We start from the raw sequence: 16,493 nt of genomic DNA on the forward strand, positions 1-16,493 counted from the left end.
GAATGTGTCCTTGCTATTGGTCGTTAATTTTCGTCACATATACTCATCCCCTGTGGCGCAATTGGTTAGCGCACGGTACTTATACAGCAGTATCTAGCGAGATATGCCGGGGTTGCGAGTTCGAGCCTCGCCAGGGGAATTCAGTTTTAACTGCTTGAATGTGTCCTTGCAATTGGTCGTTTGATTTTCTTCAGATAGTCTCATGCCCTGTGGCGAAATTGGTTAACGCACGGTACTTATACAGCTATATCTAGCGAGATATGTCGGGGTTGCGAGTTCGAGCCTCGCCAGGGGAAATCAGTTTTAACTGCTTGAATGTGTCCTTGCTATTGGTCGTTAATTTTCGTCATATATACTCATCCCCTGTGGCGCAATTGGTTAGCGCACGGTACTTATACAGCAGTATCTAGCGAGATATGCCGGGGTTGCGAGTTCGAGCCTCGCAAGGGGAATTTAGTTTTAATTGCTTGAATGTGTCCTTGCAATTGGTCGTTTGATTTTCGTCACATATTCGCATCCCCTGTGGCGCAATTGGTTAGCGCACGGTACTTATACAGCAGTATTTAGCGAGATATGCCGGGGTTGCGAGTTCGAGCCTCGCCAGGGGAAATCAGTTTTAACTGCTTGAATGTGTCCTTGCTATTGGTCGTTAATTTTCGTCACATATACTCATCCCCTGTGGCGCAATTGGTTAGCGCACGGTACTTATACAGCAGTATCTAGCGAGATATGCCGGGGTTGCGAGTTCGAGCCTCGCCAGGGGAATTCAGTTTTAACTGCTTGAATGTGTCCTTGCAATTGGTCGTTTGATTTTCGTCACATATTCTCATCCCCTGTGGCGCAATTGGTTAGCGCACGGTACTTATACAGCAGTATCTAGCGAGATATGCCGGGGTTGCGTGTTCGTGCCTCGCCAGGGGAAATCAGTTTTAACAGCTTGAATGTGTCCTTGCAATTGTTGTTTTATTTTCGTCAGATATTCTCATCCCCTGTGGCGAATTTGGTAAACGCACGGTACTTATACAGCTATATCTAGCGAGATATGTCGGGGTTGCGAGTTCGAGCCTCGCCAGGGGAAATCAGTTTTAACTGCTTGAATGTGTCCTTGCTATTGGTCGTTAATTTTCGTCGCATATACTCATCCCCTGTGGCGCAATTGGTTAGCGCACGGTACTTATACAGCAGTATTTAGCGAGATATGCCGGGGTTGCGAGTTCGAGCCTCGCCAGGGGAAATCAGTTTTAACTGCTTGAATGTGTCCTTGCTATTGGTCGTTAATTTTCGTCACATCTACTCATCCCCTGTGGCGCAATTGGTTAGCGCACGGTACTTATACAGCAGTATCTAGCGAGATATGCCGGGGTTGCGAGTTCGAGCCTCGCCAGGGGAATTCAGTTTTAACTGCTTGAATGTGTCCTTGCAATTGGTCGTTTGATTTTCGTCACATATTCTCATCCCCTGTGGCGCAATTGGTTAGCGCACGGTACTTATACAGCAGTATCTAGCGAGATATGCCGGGGTTGCGAGTTCGAGCCTCGCCAGGGGAATTTAGTTTTAATTGCTTGAATGTGTCCTTGCAATTGGTCGTTTGATTTTCGTCACATATTCGCATCCCCTGTGGCGCAATTGGTTAGCGCACGGTACTTATACAGCAGTATCTAGCGAGATATGCCGGGGTTGCGAGTTCGAGCCTCGCCAGGGGAAATCAGTTTTAAATGCTTGAATGTGTCCTTGCTATTGGTCGTTAATTTTCGTCACATATACTCATCCCCTGTGGCGCAATTGGTTAGCGCACGGTACTTATACAGCAGTATTTAGCGAGATATGCCGGGGTTGCGTGTTCGTGCCTCGCCAGGGGAAATCAGTTTTAACAGCTTGAATGTGTCCTTGCAATTGTTGTTTTATTTTCGTCAGATATTCTCATCCCCTGTGGCGAATTTGGTAAACGCACGGTACTTATACAGCTATATCTAGCGAGATATGTCGGGGTTGCGAGTTCGAGCCTCGCCAGGGGAAATCAGTTTTAACTGCTTGAATGTGTCCTTGCTATTGGTCGTTAATTTTCGTCGCATATACTCATCCCCTGTGGCGCAATTGGTTAGCGCACGGTACTTATACAGCAGTATTTAGCGAGATATGCCGGGGTTGCGAGTTCGAGCCTCGCCAGGGGAAATCAGTTTTAACTGCTTGAATGTGTCCTTGCTATTGGTCGTTAATTTTCGTCACATCTACTCATCCCCTGTGGCGCAATTGGTTAGCGCACGGTACTTATACAGCAGTATCTAGCGAGATATGCCGGGGTTGCGAGTTCGAGCCTCGCCAGGGGAATTCAGTTTTAACTGCTTGAATGTGTCCTTGCAATTGGTCGTTTGATTTTCGTCACATATTCTCATCCCCTGTGGCGCAATTGGTTAGCGCACGGTACTTATACAGCAGTATCTAGCGAGATATGCCGGGGTTGCGAGTTCGAGCCTCGCCAGGGGAATTTAGTTTTAATTGCTTGAATGTGTCCTTGCAATTGGTCGTTTGATTTTCGTCACATATTCGCATCCCCTGTGGCGCAATTGGTTAGCGCACGGTACTTATACAGCAGTATCTAGCGAGATATGCCGGGGTTGCGAGTTCGAGCCTCGCCAGGGGAAATCAGTTTTAAATGCTTGAATGTGTCCTTGCTATTGGTCGTTAATTTTCGTCACATATACTCATCCCCTGTGGCGCAATTGGTTAGCGCACGGTACTTATACAGCAGTATTTAGCGAGATATGCCGGGGTTGCGAGTTCGAGCCTCGCCAGGGGAATTTAGTTTTAATTGCTTGAATGTGTCCTTGCAATTGGTCGTTTGATTTTCGTCACATATTCGCATCCCCTGTGGCGCAATTGGTTAGCGCACGGTACTTATACAGCAGTATTTAGCGAGATATGCCGGGGTTGCGAGTTCGAGCCTCGCCAGGGGAAATCAGTTTTAACTGCTTGAATGTGTCCTTGCTATTGGTCGTTAATTTTCGTCACATATACTCATCCCCTGTGGCGCAATTGGTTAGCGCACGGTACTTATACAGCAGTATCTAGCGAGATATGCCGGGGTTGCGAGTTCGAGCCTCGCCAGGGGAATTCAGTTTTAACTGCTTGAATGTGTCCTTGCAATTGGTCGTTTGATTTTCGTCACATATTCTCATCCCCTGTGGCGCAATTGGTTAGCGCACGGTACTTATACAGCAGTATCTAGCGAGATATGCCGGGGTTGCGTGTTCGTGCCTCGCCAGGGGAAATCAGTTTTAACAGCTTGAATGTGTCCTTGCAATTGTTGTTTTATTTTCGTCAGATATTCTCATCCCCTGTGGCGAAATTGGTAAACGCACGGTACTTATACAGCTATATCTAGCGAGATATGTCGGGGTTGCGAGTTCGAGCCTCGCCAGGGGAATTCAGTTTTAACTGCTTGAATGTGTCCTTGCAATTGGTCGTTTGATTTTCGTCACATATTCTCATCCCCTGTGGCGCAATTGGTTAGCGCACGGTACTTATACAGCAGTATCTAGCGAGATATGCCGGGGTTGCGTGTTCGTGCCTCGCCAGGGGAAATCAGTTTTAACAGCTTGAATGTGTCCTTGCAATTGTTGTTTTATTTTCGTCAGATATTCTCATCCCCTGTGGCGAAATTGGTAAACGCACGGTACTTATACAGCTATATCTAGCGAGATATGTCGGGGTTGCGAGTTCGAGCCTCGCCAGGGGAAATCAGTTTTAACTGCTTGAATGTGTCCTTGCTATTGGTCGTTAATTTTCGTCGCATCTACTCATCCCCTGTGGCGCAATTGGTTAGCGCACGTTACTTATACAGCAGTATTTAGCGAGATATGCCGGGGTTGCGAGTTCGAGCCTCGCCAGGGGAAATCAGTTTTAACTGCTTGAATGTGTCCTTGCTATTGGTCGTTAATTTTCGTCACATCTACTCATCCCCTGTGGCGCAATTGGTTAGCGCACGGTACTTATACAGCAGTATCTAGCGAGATATGCCGGGGTTGCGAGTTCGAGCCTCGACAGGGGAATTCAGTTTTAACTGCTTGAATGTGTCCTTGCAATTGGTCGTTTGATTTTCGTCACATATTCTCATCCCCTGTGGCGCAATTGGTTAGCGCACGGTACTTATACAGCAGTATCTAGCGAGATATGCCGGGGTTGCGAGTTCGAGCCTCGCCAGGGGAATTTAGTTTTAATTGCTTGAATGTGTCCTTGCAATTGGTCGTTAATTTTCGTCGCATATACTCATCCCCTGTGGCGCAATTGGTTAGCGCACGGTACTTATACAGCAGTATTTAGCGAGATATGCCGGGGTTGCGAGTTCGAGCCTCGCCAGGGGAATTTAGTTTTAATTGCTTGAATGTGTCCTTGCAATTGGTCGTTTGATTTTCGTCACATATTCGCATCCCCTGTGGCGCAATTGGTTAGCGCACGGTACTTATACAGCAGTATCTAGCGAGATATGCCGGGGTTGCGAGTTCGAGCCTCGCCAGGGGAAATCAGTTTTAACAGCTTGAATGTGTCCTTGCAATTGTTGTTTTATTTTCGTCAGATATTCTCATCCCCTGTGGCGAAATTGGTAAACGCACGGTATTTATACAGCTATATCTAGCGAGATATGTCGGGGTTGCGAGTTCAAGCCTCGCCAGGGGAAATCAGTTTTAACTGCTTGAATGTGTCCTTGCTATTGGTCGTTAATTTTCGTCACATATACTCATCCCCTGTGGCGCAATTGGTTAGCGCACGGTACTTATACAGCAGTATTTAGCGAGATATGCCGGGGTTGCGAGTTCGAGCCTCGCCAGGGGAATTCAGTTTTAACTGCTTGAATGTGTCCTTGCAATTGGTCGTTTGATTTTCGTTGCATATTCTCATCCCCTGTGGCGCAATTGGTTAGCGCACGGTACTTATACAGCAGTATCTAGCGAGATATGCCGGGGTTGCGAGTTCGAGCCTCGCCAGGGGAAATCAGTTTTAACAGCTTGAATGTGTCCTTGCAATTGTTGTTTGATTTTCGTCACATATTCTCATCCCCTGTGGCGCAATTGGTTAGCGCACGGTACTTATACAGCAGTATCTAGCGAGATATGCCGGGGTTGCGAGTTCGTGCCTCGCCAGGGGAAATCAGTTTTAACAGCTTGAATGTGTCCTTGCTATTCGTCGTTAATTTTCGTCACATATACTCATCCCCTGTGGCGCAATTGGTTAGCGCACGGTACTTATACAGCAGTATCTAGCGAGATATGCCGGGGTTGCGAGTTCGAGCCTCGCCAGGGGAATTCAGTTTTAACTGCTTGAATGTGTCCTTGCAATTGGTCGTTTGATTTTCGTCGCATATTCTCATCCCCTGTGGCGCAATTGGTTAGCGCACGGTACTTATACAGCAGTATCTAGCGAGATATGCCGGGGTTGCGAGTTCGTGCCTCCCCAGGGGAAATCAGTTTTAACAGCTTGAATGTGTCCTTGCAATTGTTGTTTTATTGTCGTCAGATATTCTCATCCCCTGTGGCGAAATTGGTTAACGCACGGTACTTATACAGCTATATCTAGCGAGATATGTCGGGGTTGCGAGTTCGAGCCTCGCCAGGGGAAATCAGTTTTAACTGCTTGAATGTGTCCTTGCTATTGGTCGTTAATTTTCGTCACATATACTCATCCCCTGTGGCGCAATTGGTTAGCGCACGGTACTTATACAGCAGTATTTAGCGAGATATGCCGGGGTTGCGAGTTCGAGCCTCGCCAGGGGAAATCAGTTTTAACTGCTTGAATGTGTCCTTGCTATTGGTCGATAATTTTCGTCACATCTACTCATCCCCTGTGGCGCAATTGGTTAGCGCACGGTACTTATACAGCAGTATCTAGCGAGATATGCCGGGGTTGCGAGTTCGAGCCTCGCCAGGGGAAATCAGTTTTAACAGCTTGAATGTGTCCTTGCAATTGTTGTTTTATTTTCGTCAGATATTCTCATCCCCTGTGGCGAAATTGGTTAACGCACGGTACTTATACAGCTATATCTAGCGAGATATGTCGGGGTTGCGAGTTCGAGCCTCGCCAGGGGAAATCAGTTTTAACTGCTTGAATGTGTCCTTGCTATTGGTCGTTAATTTTCGTCACATATACTCATCCCCTGTGGCGCAATTGGTTAGCGCACGGTACTTATACAGCAGTATTTAGCGAGATATGCCGGGGTTGCGAGTTCGAGCCTCGCCAGGGGAAATCAGTTTTAACTGCTTGAATGTGTCCTTGCTATTGGTCGTTAATTTTCGTCACATCTACTCATCCCCTGTGGCGCAATTGGTTAGCGCACGGTACTTATACAGCAGTATCTAGCGAGATATGCCGGGGTTGCGAGTTCGAGCCTCGCCAGGGGAATTCAGTTTTAACTGCTTGAATGTGTCCTTGCAATTGGTCGTTTGATTTTCGTCACATATTCTCATCCCCTGTGGCGCAATTGGTTAGCGCACGGTACTTATACAGCAGTATCTAGCGAGATATATCGGGGTTGCGAGTTCGAGCCTCGCCAGGGGAAATCAGTTTTAACAGCTTGAATGTGTCCTTGCAATTGTTGTTTGATTTTCGTCACATATTCTCATCCCCTGTGGCGAAATTGGTAAACGCACGGTACTTATACAGCTATATCTAGCGAGATATGTCGGGGTTGCGAGTTCGAGCCTCGCCAGGGGAAATCAGTTTTAACTGCTTGAATGTGTCCTTGCTATTGGTCGTTAATTTTCGTCGCATATACTCATCCCCTGTGGCGCAATTGGTTAGCGCACGGTACTTATACAGCAGTATTTAGCGAGATATGACGGGGTTGCGAGTTCGAGCCTCGCCAGGGGAAATCAGTTTTAACTGCTTGAATGTGTCCTTGCTATTAGTCGTTAATTTTCGTCACATCTACTCATCCCCTGTGGCGCAATTGGTTAGCGCACGGTACTTATACAGCAGTATCTAGCGAGATATGCCGGGGTCGCGAGTTCGAGCCTCGCCAGGGGAATTTAGTTTTAATTGCTTGAATGTGTCCTTGCAATTGATCGTTAATTTTCGTCGCATATACTCATCCCCTGTGGCGCAATTGGTTAGCGCACGGTACTTATACAGCAGTATTTAGCGAGATATGCCGGGGTTGCGAGTTCGAGCTTCGCCAGGGGAATTTAGTTTTAATTGCTTGAATGTGTCCTTGCAATTGGTCGTTTGATTTTCGTCACATATTCGCATCCCCTGTGGCGCAATTGGTTAGCGCACGGTACTTATACAGCAGTATCTAGCGAGATATGCCGGGGTTGCGAGTTCGAGCCTCGCCAGGGGAAATCAGTTTTAATTGCTTGAATGTGTCCTTGCTATTGGTCGTTAATTTTCGTCACATATACTCATCCCCTGTGGCGCAATTGGTTAGCGCACGGTACTTATACAGCAGTATCTAGCGAGATATGCCGGGGTTGCGAGTTCGAGCCTCGCCAGGGGAATTTAGTTTTAATTGCTTGAATGTGTCATTGCAATTGGTCGTTTGATTTTCGTCACATATTCGCATCCCCTGTGGCGCAATTGGTTAGCGCACTGTACTTATACAGCAGTATTTAGCGAGATATGCCGGGGTTGCGAGTTCGAGCCTCGCCAGGGGAAATCAGTTTTAACTGCTTGAATGTGTCCTTGCTATTGGTCGTTAATTTTCGTCACATATACTCATCCCCTGTGGCGCAATTGGTTAGCGCACGGTACTTATACAGCAGTATCTAGCGAGATATGCCGGGGTTGCGAGTTCGAGCCTCGCCAGGGGAATTCAGTTTTAACTGCTTGAATGTGTCCTTGCAATTGGTCGTTTGATTTTCGTCAGATATTCTCATCCCCTGTGGCGCAATTGGTTAGCGCACGGTACTTATACAGCAGTATCTAGCGAGATATGCCGGGGTTGCGAGTTCGTGCCTCGCCAGGGGAAATCAGTTTTAACTGCTTGAATGTGTCCTTGCTATTGGTCGTTAATTTTCGTCACATATACTCATCCCCTGTGGCGCAATTGGTTAGCGCACGGTACTTATACAGCAGTATTTAGCGAGATATGCCGGGGTTGCGAGTTCGAGCCTCGCCAGGGGAATTCAGTTTTAACTGCTTGAATGTGTCCTTGCAATTGGTCGTTTGATTTTCGTCAGATATTCTCATCCCCTGTGGCGCAATTGGTTAGCGCACGGTACTTATACAGCAGTATATAGCGAGATATGCCGGGGTTGCGAGTTCGTGCCTCGCCAGGGGAAATCAGTTTTAACTGCTTGAATGTGTCCTTGCTATTGGTCGTTAATTTTCGTCACATATACTCATCCCCTGTGGCGCAATTGGTTAGCGCACGGTACTTATACAGCAGTATTTAGCGAGATATGCCGGGGTTGCGAGTTCGAGCCTCGCCAGGGGAATTCAGTTTTAACTGCTTGAATGTGTCCTTGCTATTGGTCGTTAATTTTCGTCACATCTACTCATCCCCTGTGGCGCAATTGATTAGCGCACGGTACTTTTACAGCAGTATCTAGCGAGATATGCCGGGGTTGCGAGTTCGAGCCTCGCCAGGGGAATTCAGTTTTAACTGCTTGAATGTGTCCTTGCAATTGGTCGTTTGATTTTCGTCACATATTCTCATCCCCTGTGGCGCAATTGGTTAGCGCACGGTACTTATACAGCAGTATCTAGCGAGAAATGCCGGGGTTGCGAGTTCGAGCCTCGCCAGGGGAAATCAGTTTTAACAGCTTGAATGTGTCCTTGCAATTGTTGTTTGATTTTCGTCACATATTCTCATCCCCTGTGGCGAAATTGGTTAACGCACGGTACTTATACAGCTATATCTAGCGAGATATGTCGGGGTTGCGAGTTCGAGCCTCGCCAGGGGAAATCAGTTTTAACTGCTTGAATGTGTCCTTGCTATTGGTCGTTAATTTTCGTCACATCTACTCATCCCCTGTGGCGCAATTGGTTAGCGCACGGTACTTATACAGCAGTATTTAGCGAGATATGCCGGGGTTGCGAGTTCGAGCCTCGCCAGGGGAAATCAGTTTTAACTGCTTGAATGTGTCCTTGCTATTGGTCGTTAATTTTCGTCACATCTACTCATCCCCTGTGGCGCAATTGGTTAGCGCACGGTACTTATACAGCAGTATTTAGCGAGATATGCCGGGGTTGCGAGTTCGAGCCTCGCCAGGGGAAATCAGTTTTAACTGCTTGAATGTGTCCTTGCTATTGGTCGTTAATTTTCGTCACATATTCTCATCCCCTGTGGCGCAATTGGTTAGCGCACGGTACTTATACAGCAGTATCTAGCGAGATATGCCGGGGTTGCGAGTTCGTGCCTCGCCAGGGGAAATCAGTTTTAACAGCTTGAATGTGTCCTTGCTATTGGTCGTTAATTTTCGTCACGTCTACTCATCCCCTGTGGCGCAATTGGTTAGCGCACGGTACTTATACAGCAGTATCTAGCGAGATATGCCGGGGTTGCGAGTTCGAGCCTCGCCAGGGGAATTCAGTTTTAACTGCTTGAATGTGTCCTTGCAATTGGTCGTTTGATTTTCGTCAGATATTCTCATCCCCTGTGGCGCAATTGGTTAGCGCACGGTACTTATACAGCAGCATCTAGCGAGATATGCCGGGGTTGCGAGTTCGTGCCTCGCCAGGGGAAATCAGTTTTAACTGCTTGAATGTGTCCTTGCTATTGGTCGTTAATTTTCGTCACATATACTCATCCCCTGTGGCGCAATTGGTTAGCGCACGGTACTTATACAGCAGTATTTAGCGAGATATGCCGGGGATGCGAGTTCGAGCCTCGCCAGGGGAATTCAGTTTTAACTGCTTGAATGTGTCCTTGCTATTGGTCGTTAATTTTCGTTACATCTACTCATCCCCTGTGGCGCAATTGGTTAGCGCACGGTACTTTTACAGCAGTATCTAGCGAGATATGCCGGGGTTGCGAGTTCGAGCCTCGCCAGGGGAATTCAGTTTTAACTGCTTGAATGTGTCCTTGCAATTGGTCGTTTGATTTTCGTCACATATTCTCATCCCCTGTGGCGCAATTGGTAAGCGCACGGTACTTATACAGCAGTATCTAGCGAGATATGCCGGGGTTGCGAGTTCGTGCCTCCCCAGGGGAAATCAGTTTTAACAGCTTGAATGTGTCCTTGCAATTGTTGTTTTATTTTTGTCAGATATTCTCATCCCCTGTGGCGAAATTGGTTAACGCACGGTACTTATACAGCTATATCTAGCGAGATATGTCGGGGTTGCGAGTTCGAGCCTCGCCAGGGGAAATCAGTTTTAACTGCTTGAATGTGTCCTTGCTATTGGTCGTTAATTTTCGTCACATATACTCATCCCCTGTGGCGCAATTGGTTAGCGCACGGTACTTATACAGCAGTATTTAGCGAGATATGCCGGGGTTGCGAGTTCGAGCCTCGCCAGGGGAAATCAGTTTTAACTGCTTGAATGTGTCCTTGCTATTGGTCGTTAATTTTCGTCACATCTACTCATCCCCTGTGGCGCAATTGGTTAGCGCACGGTACGTATACAGCAGTATCTAGCGAGATATGCCGGGGTTGCGAGTTCGAGCCTCGCCAGGGGAATTCAGTTTTAACTGCTTGAATGTGTCCTTGCAATTGGTCGTTTGATTTTCGTCACATATTCTCATCCCCTGTGGCGCAATTGGTTAGCGCACGGTACTTATACAGCAGTATCTAGCGAGATAAGCCGGGGTTGCGAGTTCGAGCCTCGCCAGGGGAAATCAGTTTTAACAGCTTGAATGTGTCCTTGCAATTGTTGTTTGATTTTCGTCACATATTCTCATCCCCTGTGGCGAAATTGGTTAACGCACGGTACTTATACAGCTATATCTAGCGAGATATGTCGGGGTTGCGAGTTCGAGCCTCGCCAGGGGAAATCAGTTTTAACAGCTTGAATGTGTCCTTGCTATTGGTCGTTAATTTTCGTCACATATACTCATCCCCTGTGGCGCAATTGGTTAGCGCACGGTACTTATACAGCAGTATCTAGCGAGATATGTCGGGGTTGCGAGTTCGAGCCTCGCCAGGGGAAATCAGTTTTAACTGCTTGAATGTGTCCTTGCTATTGGTCGTTAATTTTCGTCACATATACTCATCCCCTGTGGCGCAATTGGTTAGCGCACGGTACTTATACAGCAGTATCTAGCCAGATATGCCGGGGTTGCGAGTTCGAGCCTCGCCAGGGGAAATCAGTTTTAACTGCTTGAATGTGTCCTTGCTATTGGTCGTTAATTTTCGTCACATATACTCATCCCCTGTGGCGCAATTGGTTAGCGCACGGTACTTATACAGCAGTATTTAGCGAGATATGCCGGGGTTGCGAGTTCGAGCCTCGCCAGGGGAAATCAGTTTTAACTGCTTGAATGTGTCCTTGCTATTGGTCGTTAATTTTCGTCACATCTACTCATCCCCTGTGGCGCAATTGGTTAGCGCACGGTACTTATACAGCAGTATCTAGCGAGATATGCCGGTGTTGCGAGTTCGAGCCTCGCCAGGGGAATTCAGTTTTAACTGCTTGAATGTGTCCTTGCAATTGGTCGTTTGATTTTCGTCACATATTCTCATCCCCTGTGGCGCAATTGGTTAGCGCACGGTACTTATACAGCAGTATCTAGCGAGATATGCCGGGGTTGCGAGTTCGAGCCTCGCCAGGGGAAATCAGTTTTAACAGCTTGAATGTGTCCTTTTTTTTTTTTTTTTTTTTTTTTTTTTTTATCTTATTGATGCATTATTTTTGTTTTTTTAGTTACAACTATATGAGGCATCCTCCCAATGTGCCACATGAGCAATATTGCTCGTGCGTGGCTGGGAGCAGTAGCTTAAGAGATTTAACTTATTTAATTTATATACATAACAAATACTATTTCAAAATACTGGATTAGTAGACTCCGTACAATTTTAAATGAATTTGTTTAAATTATCTAATCCAAGGTCAATTATCCAAGAAGTTACTAATTTTTTAAATATTTGTGGCGTTGTGCATTTTTTTATATGGATATCAATTTGGTTATATAATTTCGGTCCCAAGTATGTGACATGTTTTTGTCCCAAAGACTTGTTCATTTTGTCCCCTAATATGTTAAGATTTTCAATATTCCTAGTATTATAAGTTATATTTGGTGGAAGAATAGAGTCTCTTATTGTAAAGGTATATATTAAGATTGTTTTTGCATATATTTGTCTAATTGATAATACTTTGAAATCTGCATATAAAACTAATCGTGATTCCATATAATTTCTTTTTAGACAAATTCTTAGAATTTTTCTTTGTATTATTTCTAATCGTTCAATATATATATCATACGTTCCGCCCCAACCTATAATACCATACGATACCACTGATTGTACAATTGCAAAGTAAACATTTCTTAACCATGGCAATGATAGAAAATTGCGTAACTCATAGAATCTTGGTAAACACATTCTTAGTTTTTTTGCAACACTTAAAATATGGCTATTCCATTTAAGGTGTTCATCTACAATTATACCAAGGTATTTTATTTCAGATACCCTTTCAAGTTTCAAACAGCCATTATCACACTTTATACAGTGTTTATCTTTATGAATTAAGAGATTACAATTAATTTCAGAAGTAGGTCTAGCCGAAAAACATAAATATTTAGTCTTTTCTATATTTAATGTCAGAAGATTATTATTCAGCATGTCATACACCCTCATCAATCCAGACTGCGCCTTCGCGTAAACCTCCTCCCAAGTATTTCCGAAGAAAAGTAAAGTAGTGTCATCAGCGAAAGATAACATTCTTCCATTTATACTGATTTCACATAGGTCATTAATATAGACTAAAAACAATAATGGACCGACAACTGTACCTTGGGGGATTCCGAAGGTTAGTAATTCTGGATCACTAATTAAGTTATTTATTTTAACGAAGGTGTATCGGTCTGACAAATAGCTTCTGAACCAATTTAGTGGTAATCCTCTAATCCCTGCACGTTCTAATTTTATTAACAATTTTGTGTGCGATACTGTATCAAAAGCCTTTTTAAGGTCCAAGAACACGCCTAAGGCCTTTTTGTTCTTATCGATGGCCGAATACAATTCCCGTGTCAAATCCAAGATGGCATCATTGGTACTTAAACCTGATCTAAATCCGTATTGATTTTTGGAGAAGTAATTACATTTTTCTAAGAACTTGACTAGTTGATTTTTTATATATTTTTCTATTATTTTCGCTATATTACTCAGCAGTGATATAGGTCTATAGTTTCCTAAGACCTTTTTATCTCCGGATTTATGGACAGGTTTAATAATAGCTTTTTTGAAAACCGTGGGGAAGGTCCCTGTAGATAATGAAAGGTTAATAATATGAGTCAGAGGCAGGGAAATGTAGTGCTTTAAGAGCTTAAGGGTTTTGACATTAATTTTATCGTGGCCGCTTGAGTTGAGATTTTTCAATTCATTGATAATTTTTTCGACATCCTTTCGTGTTATTGGTACGAAAAAAAGGCTTTTATCGTTATTTTTCAAATTGCTACCAGAGTATTTGTTTAAATTTTGGATATTTGAGGCTAGGCGAGAGCCTACCGTTGCGAAGTATTTATTAAATGTGTTGGCCATTTCTTTAGGATTATTTTTTAGTGTTAAAATTTTATCTTCATGTTTGATTTCTTCTATCAAGTCCAACTTGTTTGATTTTTTTGTTGTTTCATTAATTATTTTCCAAACGTACTTAGGATCATTATTAGCTTGGGAGATCTTATCTTTGAAATAATTATATTTTACGGTCCTAATTAATGAGTAAAGCTTGTTTCTATATAGTTTAGCGAATTTCTTAAGATTTTCATTAAACGGTTGGTTTTTTACTTTTTTAGCTAATTCATCTCGTTTTCTTATTGAAACTATTAACGCCGTTGTTATCCACGGTTTCAACTTTTGTTTTCTATGTGAATAAGAAACAGGATATTCTACTGTGGCTGCGCACAAGTGTTTTTGCAAGATACTAACAAAATGTTCAGATGCTAGGTTACAATCATTCTCGCAGAGTACATTATTCCACCTTTCTAATTGCACATCACTACTTAACTTTTTGAAGTCTGTATAGCTCTTAGTTCTCCCTATGCTACTCACGTCTTGGTTAGAAAACAGTGGGATAGCAATGAATATTGGATAATGGTCTGTTATGTTAGTCTCTAAAATGTACGACGATACACTATAGTTATCATTCTTCTTGATAAATATGTGATCTAGACACGTGCTAGAAGATTCTGTTATTCTAGTTGCATCATTAATACACGGGTGAAGTCCATTTTCCTGTAGAGTTAAGATATAGTCCGATACTATTGAATCGTTAGAGTTCAAAATATCAATATTGATGTCACCTATCCAGACAATTTTGCCAGCACATGCTATATCACGGAGTTTTGTATTGAGATCTCCAACAAAATCTTTAATATTGTTACTAGGTGATCTATAGCAATTGTTGTTTGATTTTCGTCACATATTCTCATCCCCTGTGGCGAAATTGGTTAACGCACGGTACTTATACAGCTATATCTAGCGAGATATGTCGGGGTTGCGAGTTCGAGCCTCGCCAGGGGAAATCAGTTTTAACAGCTTGAATGTGTCCTTGCTATTGGTCGTTAATTTTCGTCACATATACTCATCCCCTGTGGCGCAATTGGTTAGCGCACGGTACTTATGCAGCAGTATCTAGCGAGATATGCCGGGGTTGCGAGTTCGAGCCTCGCCAGGGGAAATCAGTTTTAACTGCTTGAATGTGTCCTTGCTATTGGTCGTTAATTTTCGTCACATATACTCATCCCCTGTGGCGCAATTGGTTAGCGCACGGTACTTATACAGCAGTATCTAGCGAGATATGCCGGGGTTGCGAGTTCGAGCCTCGCCAGGGGAAGTCAGTTTTAACTGCTTGAATGTGTCCTTGCAATTGGTCGTTTGATTTTCGTAACATAATCTGATCCCCTGTGGCGCAATTGGTTAGCGCACGGTACTTATACAGCAGTATCTAGCGACATATGCCGGGGTTAAGAGTTCGAGCCTCGCCAGGGGAAATCAGTTTTAAGTGGTTGAATGTGTCCTTGCTATTGTTCGTTAATTTTCGTTTTATATACTCAGCCCCTGTGGCGCAATTGGTTAGCGCACGGTAATTATACAGCAGTATCTAGCGAGATATGCCGGGGTTGCGGGTTCGAGCCTCGCCAGGGAAAATTAGTTTTAACTGCTTGAATGTGTCCTTGCTATTGGTCGTTAATTTTCGTCACATATACTCATCCCCTGTGGCGCAATTGGTTAGCGCACGGTACTTATACAGCAGTATCTAGCGAGATATGCCGGGGTTGCGAGTTCGAGCCTCGCCAGGGGAAATCAGTTTTAACTGCTTGAATGTGTCCTTGCTATTGGTCGTTAATTTTCGTCACATATACTCATCCCCTGTGGCGCAATTGGTTAGCGCACGGTACTTATACAGCAGTATCTAGCGAGATATGCCGGGGTTGCGAGTTCGAGCCTCGCCAGGGGAAATCAGTTTTAACTGCTTGAATGTGTCCTTGCTATTGGTCGTTAATTTTCGTCACATATACTCATCCCCTGTGGCGCAATTGGTTAGCGCACGGTACTTATACAGCAGTATCTAGCGAGATATGCCGGGGTTGCGAGTTCGTGCCTCGCCAGGGGAAATCAGTTTTAACTGCTTGAATGTGTCCTTGCTATTGGTCTTTAATTTTCGTCACATATACTCATCCCCTGTGGCGCAATTGGTTAGCGCACGGTACTTATACAGCAGTATTTAGCGAGATATGCCGGGGTTGCGAGTTCGAGCCTCGCCAGGGGAATTCAGTTTTAACTGCTTGAATGTGTCCTTGCTATTGGTCGTTAATTTTCGTCACATCTACTCATCCCCTGTGGCGCAATTGGTTAGCGCACGGTACTTTTACAGCAGTATCTAGCGAGATATGCCGGGGTTGCGAGTTCGAGCCTCGCCAGGGGAATTCAGTTTTAACTGCTTGAATGTGTCCTTGCAATTGGTCGTTTGATTTTCGTCACATATTCTCATCCCCTGTGGCGCAATTGGTTAGCGCACGGTACTTATACAGCAGTATCTAGCGAGATATGCCGGGGTTGCGAGTTCGAGCCTCGCCAGGGGAAATCAGTTTTAACAGCTTGAATGTGTCCTTGCAATTGTTGTTTGATTTTCGTCACATATTCTCATCCCCTGTGGCGAAATTGGTTAACGCACGGTACTTATACAGCTATATCTAGCGAGATATGTCGGGGTTGCGAGTTCGAGCCACGCCAGGGGAAATCAGTTTTAACTGCTTCAATGTGTCCTTGCTATTGGTCGTTCATTTTCGTCACATATACTCATCCCCTGTGGCGCAATTGGTTAGCGCACGGTACTTATACAGCAGTATTTAGCGAGATATGCCGGGGTTGCGAGTTCGAGCCTCGCCAGGGGAAATCAGT

The 16,493-nt window shown here is 44.7% G+C and overlaps 1 protein-coding gene and 74 non-coding genes across 76 annotated transcripts in view; all 75 read left to right on the plus strand.

The window, feature by feature from the left end:
• LOC149713222 (uncharacterized) overlaps positions 1-16,493 on the plus strand; it is a 67,744-nt gene that overhangs the window by 18,820 nt on the left and 32,431 nt on the right. The window lies entirely within an intron of this gene.
• TRNAI-UAU (transfer RNA isoleucine (anticodon UAU)) lies at positions 47-139 on the plus strand. Its single transcript is given in 2 exon segments — positions 47-84; positions 104-139. It is a non-coding gene; the product is annotated as a tRNA-Ile (tRNA).
• On the plus strand, positions 360-452 carry TRNAI-UAU (transfer RNA isoleucine (anticodon UAU)). The gene is given in 2 exon segments: positions 360-397; positions 417-452. It is a non-coding gene; the product is annotated as a tRNA-Ile (tRNA).
• Positions 517-609, plus strand: TRNAI-UAU (transfer RNA isoleucine (anticodon UAU)). Its single transcript is given in 2 exon segments — positions 517-554; positions 574-609. It is a non-coding gene; the product is annotated as a tRNA-Ile (tRNA).
• TRNAI-UAU (transfer RNA isoleucine (anticodon UAU)) lies at positions 673-765 on the plus strand. The gene is given in 2 exon segments: positions 673-710; positions 730-765. It is a non-coding gene; the product is annotated as a tRNA-Ile (tRNA).
• TRNAI-UAU (transfer RNA isoleucine (anticodon UAU)) lies at positions 1,142-1,234 on the plus strand. Its single transcript is given in 2 exon segments — positions 1,142-1,179; positions 1,199-1,234. It is a non-coding gene; the product is annotated as a tRNA-Ile (tRNA).
• On the plus strand, positions 1,298-1,390 carry TRNAI-UAU (transfer RNA isoleucine (anticodon UAU)). Its single transcript is given in 2 exon segments — positions 1,298-1,335; positions 1,355-1,390. It is a non-coding gene; the product is annotated as a tRNA-Ile (tRNA).
• On the plus strand, positions 1,455-1,547 carry TRNAI-UAU (transfer RNA isoleucine (anticodon UAU)). The gene is given in 2 exon segments: positions 1,455-1,492; positions 1,512-1,547. It is a non-coding gene; the product is annotated as a tRNA-Ile (tRNA).
• On the plus strand, positions 1,612-1,704 carry TRNAI-UAU (transfer RNA isoleucine (anticodon UAU)). Its single transcript is given in 2 exon segments — positions 1,612-1,649; positions 1,669-1,704. It is a non-coding gene; the product is annotated as a tRNA-Ile (tRNA).
• TRNAI-UAU (transfer RNA isoleucine (anticodon UAU)) lies at positions 2,080-2,172 on the plus strand. Its single transcript is given in 2 exon segments — positions 2,080-2,117; positions 2,137-2,172. It is a non-coding gene; the product is annotated as a tRNA-Ile (tRNA).
• Positions 2,236-2,328, plus strand: TRNAI-UAU (transfer RNA isoleucine (anticodon UAU)). Its single transcript is given in 2 exon segments — positions 2,236-2,273; positions 2,293-2,328. It is a non-coding gene; the product is annotated as a tRNA-Ile (tRNA).
• On the plus strand, positions 2,393-2,485 carry TRNAI-UAU (transfer RNA isoleucine (anticodon UAU)). The gene is given in 2 exon segments: positions 2,393-2,430; positions 2,450-2,485. It is a non-coding gene; the product is annotated as a tRNA-Ile (tRNA).
• TRNAI-UAU (transfer RNA isoleucine (anticodon UAU)) lies at positions 2,550-2,642 on the plus strand. Its single transcript is given in 2 exon segments — positions 2,550-2,587; positions 2,607-2,642. It is a non-coding gene; the product is annotated as a tRNA-Ile (tRNA).
• On the plus strand, positions 2,706-2,798 carry TRNAI-UAU (transfer RNA isoleucine (anticodon UAU)). Its single transcript is given in 2 exon segments — positions 2,706-2,743; positions 2,763-2,798. It is a non-coding gene; the product is annotated as a tRNA-Ile (tRNA).
• TRNAI-UAU (transfer RNA isoleucine (anticodon UAU)) lies at positions 2,863-2,955 on the plus strand. Its single transcript is given in 2 exon segments — positions 2,863-2,900; positions 2,920-2,955. It is a non-coding gene; the product is annotated as a tRNA-Ile (tRNA).
• Positions 3,019-3,111, plus strand: TRNAI-UAU (transfer RNA isoleucine (anticodon UAU)). The gene is given in 2 exon segments: positions 3,019-3,056; positions 3,076-3,111. It is a non-coding gene; the product is annotated as a tRNA-Ile (tRNA).
• TRNAI-UAU (transfer RNA isoleucine (anticodon UAU)) lies at positions 3,332-3,424 on the plus strand. Its single transcript is given in 2 exon segments — positions 3,332-3,369; positions 3,389-3,424. It is a non-coding gene; the product is annotated as a tRNA-Ile (tRNA).
• TRNAI-UAU (transfer RNA isoleucine (anticodon UAU)) lies at positions 3,645-3,737 on the plus strand. The gene is given in 2 exon segments: positions 3,645-3,682; positions 3,702-3,737. It is a non-coding gene; the product is annotated as a tRNA-Ile (tRNA).
• On the plus strand, positions 3,801-3,893 carry TRNAI-UAU (transfer RNA isoleucine (anticodon UAU)). The gene is given in 2 exon segments: positions 3,801-3,838; positions 3,858-3,893. It is a non-coding gene; the product is annotated as a tRNA-Ile (tRNA).
• Positions 3,957-4,049, plus strand: TRNAI-UAU (transfer RNA isoleucine (anticodon UAU)). Its single transcript is given in 2 exon segments — positions 3,957-3,994; positions 4,014-4,049. It is a non-coding gene; the product is annotated as a tRNA-Ile (tRNA).
• TRNAI-UAU (transfer RNA isoleucine (anticodon UAU)) lies at positions 4,114-4,206 on the plus strand. The gene is given in 2 exon segments: positions 4,114-4,151; positions 4,171-4,206. It is a non-coding gene; the product is annotated as a tRNA-Ile (tRNA).
• On the plus strand, positions 4,270-4,362 carry TRNAI-UAU (transfer RNA isoleucine (anticodon UAU)). The gene is given in 2 exon segments: positions 4,270-4,307; positions 4,327-4,362. It is a non-coding gene; the product is annotated as a tRNA-Ile (tRNA).
• Positions 4,427-4,519, plus strand: TRNAI-UAU (transfer RNA isoleucine (anticodon UAU)). Its single transcript is given in 2 exon segments — positions 4,427-4,464; positions 4,484-4,519. It is a non-coding gene; the product is annotated as a tRNA-Ile (tRNA).
• TRNAI-UAU (transfer RNA isoleucine (anticodon UAU)) lies at positions 4,583-4,675 on the plus strand. Its single transcript is given in 2 exon segments — positions 4,583-4,620; positions 4,640-4,675. It is a non-coding gene; the product is annotated as a tRNA-Ile (tRNA).
• Positions 4,739-4,831, plus strand: TRNAI-UAU (transfer RNA isoleucine (anticodon UAU)). Its single transcript is given in 2 exon segments — positions 4,739-4,776; positions 4,796-4,831. It is a non-coding gene; the product is annotated as a tRNA-Ile (tRNA).
• On the plus strand, positions 4,896-4,988 carry TRNAI-UAU (transfer RNA isoleucine (anticodon UAU)). Its single transcript is given in 2 exon segments — positions 4,896-4,933; positions 4,953-4,988. It is a non-coding gene; the product is annotated as a tRNA-Ile (tRNA).
• On the plus strand, positions 5,052-5,144 carry TRNAI-UAU (transfer RNA isoleucine (anticodon UAU)). The gene is given in 2 exon segments: positions 5,052-5,089; positions 5,109-5,144. It is a non-coding gene; the product is annotated as a tRNA-Ile (tRNA).
• TRNAI-UAU (transfer RNA isoleucine (anticodon UAU)) lies at positions 5,208-5,300 on the plus strand. Its single transcript is given in 2 exon segments — positions 5,208-5,245; positions 5,265-5,300. It is a non-coding gene; the product is annotated as a tRNA-Ile (tRNA).
• On the plus strand, positions 5,521-5,613 carry TRNAI-UAU (transfer RNA isoleucine (anticodon UAU)). Its single transcript is given in 2 exon segments — positions 5,521-5,558; positions 5,578-5,613. It is a non-coding gene; the product is annotated as a tRNA-Ile (tRNA).
• TRNAI-UAU (transfer RNA isoleucine (anticodon UAU)) lies at positions 5,677-5,769 on the plus strand. Its single transcript is given in 2 exon segments — positions 5,677-5,714; positions 5,734-5,769. It is a non-coding gene; the product is annotated as a tRNA-Ile (tRNA).
• TRNAI-UAU (transfer RNA isoleucine (anticodon UAU)) lies at positions 5,833-5,925 on the plus strand. The gene is given in 2 exon segments: positions 5,833-5,870; positions 5,890-5,925. It is a non-coding gene; the product is annotated as a tRNA-Ile (tRNA).
• Positions 5,989-6,081, plus strand: TRNAI-UAU (transfer RNA isoleucine (anticodon UAU)). Its single transcript is given in 2 exon segments — positions 5,989-6,026; positions 6,046-6,081. It is a non-coding gene; the product is annotated as a tRNA-Ile (tRNA).
• TRNAI-UAU (transfer RNA isoleucine (anticodon UAU)) lies at positions 6,145-6,237 on the plus strand. The gene is given in 2 exon segments: positions 6,145-6,182; positions 6,202-6,237. It is a non-coding gene; the product is annotated as a tRNA-Ile (tRNA).
• TRNAI-UAU (transfer RNA isoleucine (anticodon UAU)) lies at positions 6,301-6,393 on the plus strand. The gene is given in 2 exon segments: positions 6,301-6,338; positions 6,358-6,393. It is a non-coding gene; the product is annotated as a tRNA-Ile (tRNA).
• TRNAI-UAU (transfer RNA isoleucine (anticodon UAU)) lies at positions 6,458-6,550 on the plus strand. The gene is given in 2 exon segments: positions 6,458-6,495; positions 6,515-6,550. It is a non-coding gene; the product is annotated as a tRNA-Ile (tRNA).
• On the plus strand, positions 6,614-6,706 carry TRNAI-UAU (transfer RNA isoleucine (anticodon UAU)). The gene is given in 2 exon segments: positions 6,614-6,651; positions 6,671-6,706. It is a non-coding gene; the product is annotated as a tRNA-Ile (tRNA).
• On the plus strand, positions 6,770-6,862 carry TRNAI-UAU (transfer RNA isoleucine (anticodon UAU)). The gene is given in 2 exon segments: positions 6,770-6,807; positions 6,827-6,862. It is a non-coding gene; the product is annotated as a tRNA-Ile (tRNA).
• On the plus strand, positions 6,926-7,018 carry TRNAI-UAU (transfer RNA isoleucine (anticodon UAU)). Its single transcript is given in 2 exon segments — positions 6,926-6,963; positions 6,983-7,018. It is a non-coding gene; the product is annotated as a tRNA-Ile (tRNA).
• On the plus strand, positions 7,082-7,174 carry TRNAI-UAU (transfer RNA isoleucine (anticodon UAU)). The gene is given in 2 exon segments: positions 7,082-7,119; positions 7,139-7,174. It is a non-coding gene; the product is annotated as a tRNA-Ile (tRNA).
• Positions 7,239-7,331, plus strand: TRNAI-UAU (transfer RNA isoleucine (anticodon UAU)). Its single transcript is given in 2 exon segments — positions 7,239-7,276; positions 7,296-7,331. It is a non-coding gene; the product is annotated as a tRNA-Ile (tRNA).
• Positions 7,395-7,487, plus strand: TRNAI-UAU (transfer RNA isoleucine (anticodon UAU)). The gene is given in 2 exon segments: positions 7,395-7,432; positions 7,452-7,487. It is a non-coding gene; the product is annotated as a tRNA-Ile (tRNA).
• TRNAI-UAU (transfer RNA isoleucine (anticodon UAU)) lies at positions 7,552-7,644 on the plus strand. Its single transcript is given in 2 exon segments — positions 7,552-7,589; positions 7,609-7,644. It is a non-coding gene; the product is annotated as a tRNA-Ile (tRNA).
• On the plus strand, positions 7,708-7,800 carry TRNAI-UAU (transfer RNA isoleucine (anticodon UAU)). The gene is given in 2 exon segments: positions 7,708-7,745; positions 7,765-7,800. It is a non-coding gene; the product is annotated as a tRNA-Ile (tRNA).
• On the plus strand, positions 7,865-7,957 carry TRNAI-UAU (transfer RNA isoleucine (anticodon UAU)). The gene is given in 2 exon segments: positions 7,865-7,902; positions 7,922-7,957. It is a non-coding gene; the product is annotated as a tRNA-Ile (tRNA).
• Positions 8,021-8,113, plus strand: TRNAI-UAU (transfer RNA isoleucine (anticodon UAU)). Its single transcript is given in 2 exon segments — positions 8,021-8,058; positions 8,078-8,113. It is a non-coding gene; the product is annotated as a tRNA-Ile (tRNA).
• On the plus strand, positions 8,178-8,270 carry TRNAI-UAU (transfer RNA isoleucine (anticodon UAU)). Its single transcript is given in 2 exon segments — positions 8,178-8,215; positions 8,235-8,270. It is a non-coding gene; the product is annotated as a tRNA-Ile (tRNA).
• On the plus strand, positions 8,334-8,426 carry TRNAI-UAU (transfer RNA isoleucine (anticodon UAU)). The gene is given in 2 exon segments: positions 8,334-8,371; positions 8,391-8,426. It is a non-coding gene; the product is annotated as a tRNA-Ile (tRNA).
• Positions 8,647-8,739, plus strand: TRNAI-UAU (transfer RNA isoleucine (anticodon UAU)). Its single transcript is given in 2 exon segments — positions 8,647-8,684; positions 8,704-8,739. It is a non-coding gene; the product is annotated as a tRNA-Ile (tRNA).
• TRNAI-UAU (transfer RNA isoleucine (anticodon UAU)) lies at positions 8,803-8,895 on the plus strand. Its single transcript is given in 2 exon segments — positions 8,803-8,840; positions 8,860-8,895. It is a non-coding gene; the product is annotated as a tRNA-Ile (tRNA).
• Positions 8,959-9,051, plus strand: TRNAI-UAU (transfer RNA isoleucine (anticodon UAU)). Its single transcript is given in 2 exon segments — positions 8,959-8,996; positions 9,016-9,051. It is a non-coding gene; the product is annotated as a tRNA-Ile (tRNA).
• TRNAI-UAU (transfer RNA isoleucine (anticodon UAU)) lies at positions 9,115-9,207 on the plus strand. The gene is given in 2 exon segments: positions 9,115-9,152; positions 9,172-9,207. It is a non-coding gene; the product is annotated as a tRNA-Ile (tRNA).
• TRNAI-UAU (transfer RNA isoleucine (anticodon UAU)) lies at positions 9,271-9,363 on the plus strand. The gene is given in 2 exon segments: positions 9,271-9,308; positions 9,328-9,363. It is a non-coding gene; the product is annotated as a tRNA-Ile (tRNA).
• Positions 9,427-9,519, plus strand: TRNAI-UAU (transfer RNA isoleucine (anticodon UAU)). Its single transcript is given in 2 exon segments — positions 9,427-9,464; positions 9,484-9,519. It is a non-coding gene; the product is annotated as a tRNA-Ile (tRNA).
• On the plus strand, positions 9,584-9,676 carry TRNAI-UAU (transfer RNA isoleucine (anticodon UAU)). Its single transcript is given in 2 exon segments — positions 9,584-9,621; positions 9,641-9,676. It is a non-coding gene; the product is annotated as a tRNA-Ile (tRNA).
• TRNAI-UAU (transfer RNA isoleucine (anticodon UAU)) lies at positions 9,740-9,832 on the plus strand. The gene is given in 2 exon segments: positions 9,740-9,777; positions 9,797-9,832. It is a non-coding gene; the product is annotated as a tRNA-Ile (tRNA).
• Positions 10,209-10,301, plus strand: TRNAI-UAU (transfer RNA isoleucine (anticodon UAU)). The gene is given in 2 exon segments: positions 10,209-10,246; positions 10,266-10,301. It is a non-coding gene; the product is annotated as a tRNA-Ile (tRNA).
• TRNAI-UAU (transfer RNA isoleucine (anticodon UAU)) lies at positions 10,365-10,457 on the plus strand. The gene is given in 2 exon segments: positions 10,365-10,402; positions 10,422-10,457. It is a non-coding gene; the product is annotated as a tRNA-Ile (tRNA).
• TRNAI-UAU (transfer RNA isoleucine (anticodon UAU)) lies at positions 10,521-10,613 on the plus strand. The gene is given in 2 exon segments: positions 10,521-10,558; positions 10,578-10,613. It is a non-coding gene; the product is annotated as a tRNA-Ile (tRNA).
• Positions 10,678-10,770, plus strand: TRNAI-UAU (transfer RNA isoleucine (anticodon UAU)). The gene is given in 2 exon segments: positions 10,678-10,715; positions 10,735-10,770. It is a non-coding gene; the product is annotated as a tRNA-Ile (tRNA).
• On the plus strand, positions 10,834-10,926 carry TRNAI-UAU (transfer RNA isoleucine (anticodon UAU)). The gene is given in 2 exon segments: positions 10,834-10,871; positions 10,891-10,926. It is a non-coding gene; the product is annotated as a tRNA-Ile (tRNA).
• TRNAI-UAU (transfer RNA isoleucine (anticodon UAU)) lies at positions 10,990-11,082 on the plus strand. Its single transcript is given in 2 exon segments — positions 10,990-11,027; positions 11,047-11,082. It is a non-coding gene; the product is annotated as a tRNA-Ile (tRNA).
• TRNAI-UAU (transfer RNA isoleucine (anticodon UAU)) lies at positions 11,146-11,238 on the plus strand. Its single transcript is given in 2 exon segments — positions 11,146-11,183; positions 11,203-11,238. It is a non-coding gene; the product is annotated as a tRNA-Ile (tRNA).
• TRNAI-UAU (transfer RNA isoleucine (anticodon UAU)) lies at positions 11,302-11,394 on the plus strand. The gene is given in 2 exon segments: positions 11,302-11,339; positions 11,359-11,394. It is a non-coding gene; the product is annotated as a tRNA-Ile (tRNA).
• On the plus strand, positions 11,458-11,550 carry TRNAI-UAU (transfer RNA isoleucine (anticodon UAU)). The gene is given in 2 exon segments: positions 11,458-11,495; positions 11,515-11,550. It is a non-coding gene; the product is annotated as a tRNA-Ile (tRNA).
• On the plus strand, positions 11,615-11,707 carry TRNAI-UAU (transfer RNA isoleucine (anticodon UAU)). Its single transcript is given in 2 exon segments — positions 11,615-11,652; positions 11,672-11,707. It is a non-coding gene; the product is annotated as a tRNA-Ile (tRNA).
• On the plus strand, positions 14,521-14,613 carry TRNAI-UAU (transfer RNA isoleucine (anticodon UAU)). The gene is given in 2 exon segments: positions 14,521-14,558; positions 14,578-14,613. It is a non-coding gene; the product is annotated as a tRNA-Ile (tRNA).
• Positions 14,677-14,769, plus strand: TRNAI-UAU (transfer RNA isoleucine (anticodon UAU)). The gene is given in 2 exon segments: positions 14,677-14,714; positions 14,734-14,769. It is a non-coding gene; the product is annotated as a tRNA-Ile (tRNA).
• On the plus strand, positions 14,833-14,925 carry TRNAI-UAU (transfer RNA isoleucine (anticodon UAU)). The gene is given in 2 exon segments: positions 14,833-14,870; positions 14,890-14,925. It is a non-coding gene; the product is annotated as a tRNA-Ile (tRNA).
• On the plus strand, positions 14,990-15,082 carry TRNAI-UAU (transfer RNA isoleucine (anticodon UAU)). Its single transcript is given in 2 exon segments — positions 14,990-15,027; positions 15,047-15,082. It is a non-coding gene; the product is annotated as a tRNA-Ile (tRNA).
• On the plus strand, positions 15,302-15,394 carry TRNAI-UAU (transfer RNA isoleucine (anticodon UAU)). The gene is given in 2 exon segments: positions 15,302-15,339; positions 15,359-15,394. It is a non-coding gene; the product is annotated as a tRNA-Ile (tRNA).
• Positions 15,458-15,550, plus strand: TRNAI-UAU (transfer RNA isoleucine (anticodon UAU)). The gene is given in 2 exon segments: positions 15,458-15,495; positions 15,515-15,550. It is a non-coding gene; the product is annotated as a tRNA-Ile (tRNA).
• Positions 15,614-15,706, plus strand: TRNAI-UAU (transfer RNA isoleucine (anticodon UAU)). The gene is given in 2 exon segments: positions 15,614-15,651; positions 15,671-15,706. It is a non-coding gene; the product is annotated as a tRNA-Ile (tRNA).
• TRNAI-UAU (transfer RNA isoleucine (anticodon UAU)) lies at positions 15,770-15,862 on the plus strand. Its single transcript is given in 2 exon segments — positions 15,770-15,807; positions 15,827-15,862. It is a non-coding gene; the product is annotated as a tRNA-Ile (tRNA).
• Positions 16,083-16,175, plus strand: TRNAI-UAU (transfer RNA isoleucine (anticodon UAU)). Its single transcript is given in 2 exon segments — positions 16,083-16,120; positions 16,140-16,175. It is a non-coding gene; the product is annotated as a tRNA-Ile (tRNA).
• Positions 16,395-16,487, plus strand: TRNAI-UAU (transfer RNA isoleucine (anticodon UAU)). Its single transcript is given in 2 exon segments — positions 16,395-16,432; positions 16,452-16,487. It is a non-coding gene; the product is annotated as a tRNA-Ile (tRNA).

This window comes from Phalangium opilio, unplaced genomic scaffold (assembly GCF_054372755.1).
Source record: "Phalangium opilio isolate 3A_F unplaced genomic scaffold, DU_Popi_V2 ptg000009l_1, whole genome shotgun sequence".
NCBI classification, from domain to species: domain Eukaryota; kingdom Metazoa; phylum Arthropoda; class Arachnida; order Opiliones; family Phalangiidae; genus Phalangium; species Phalangium opilio.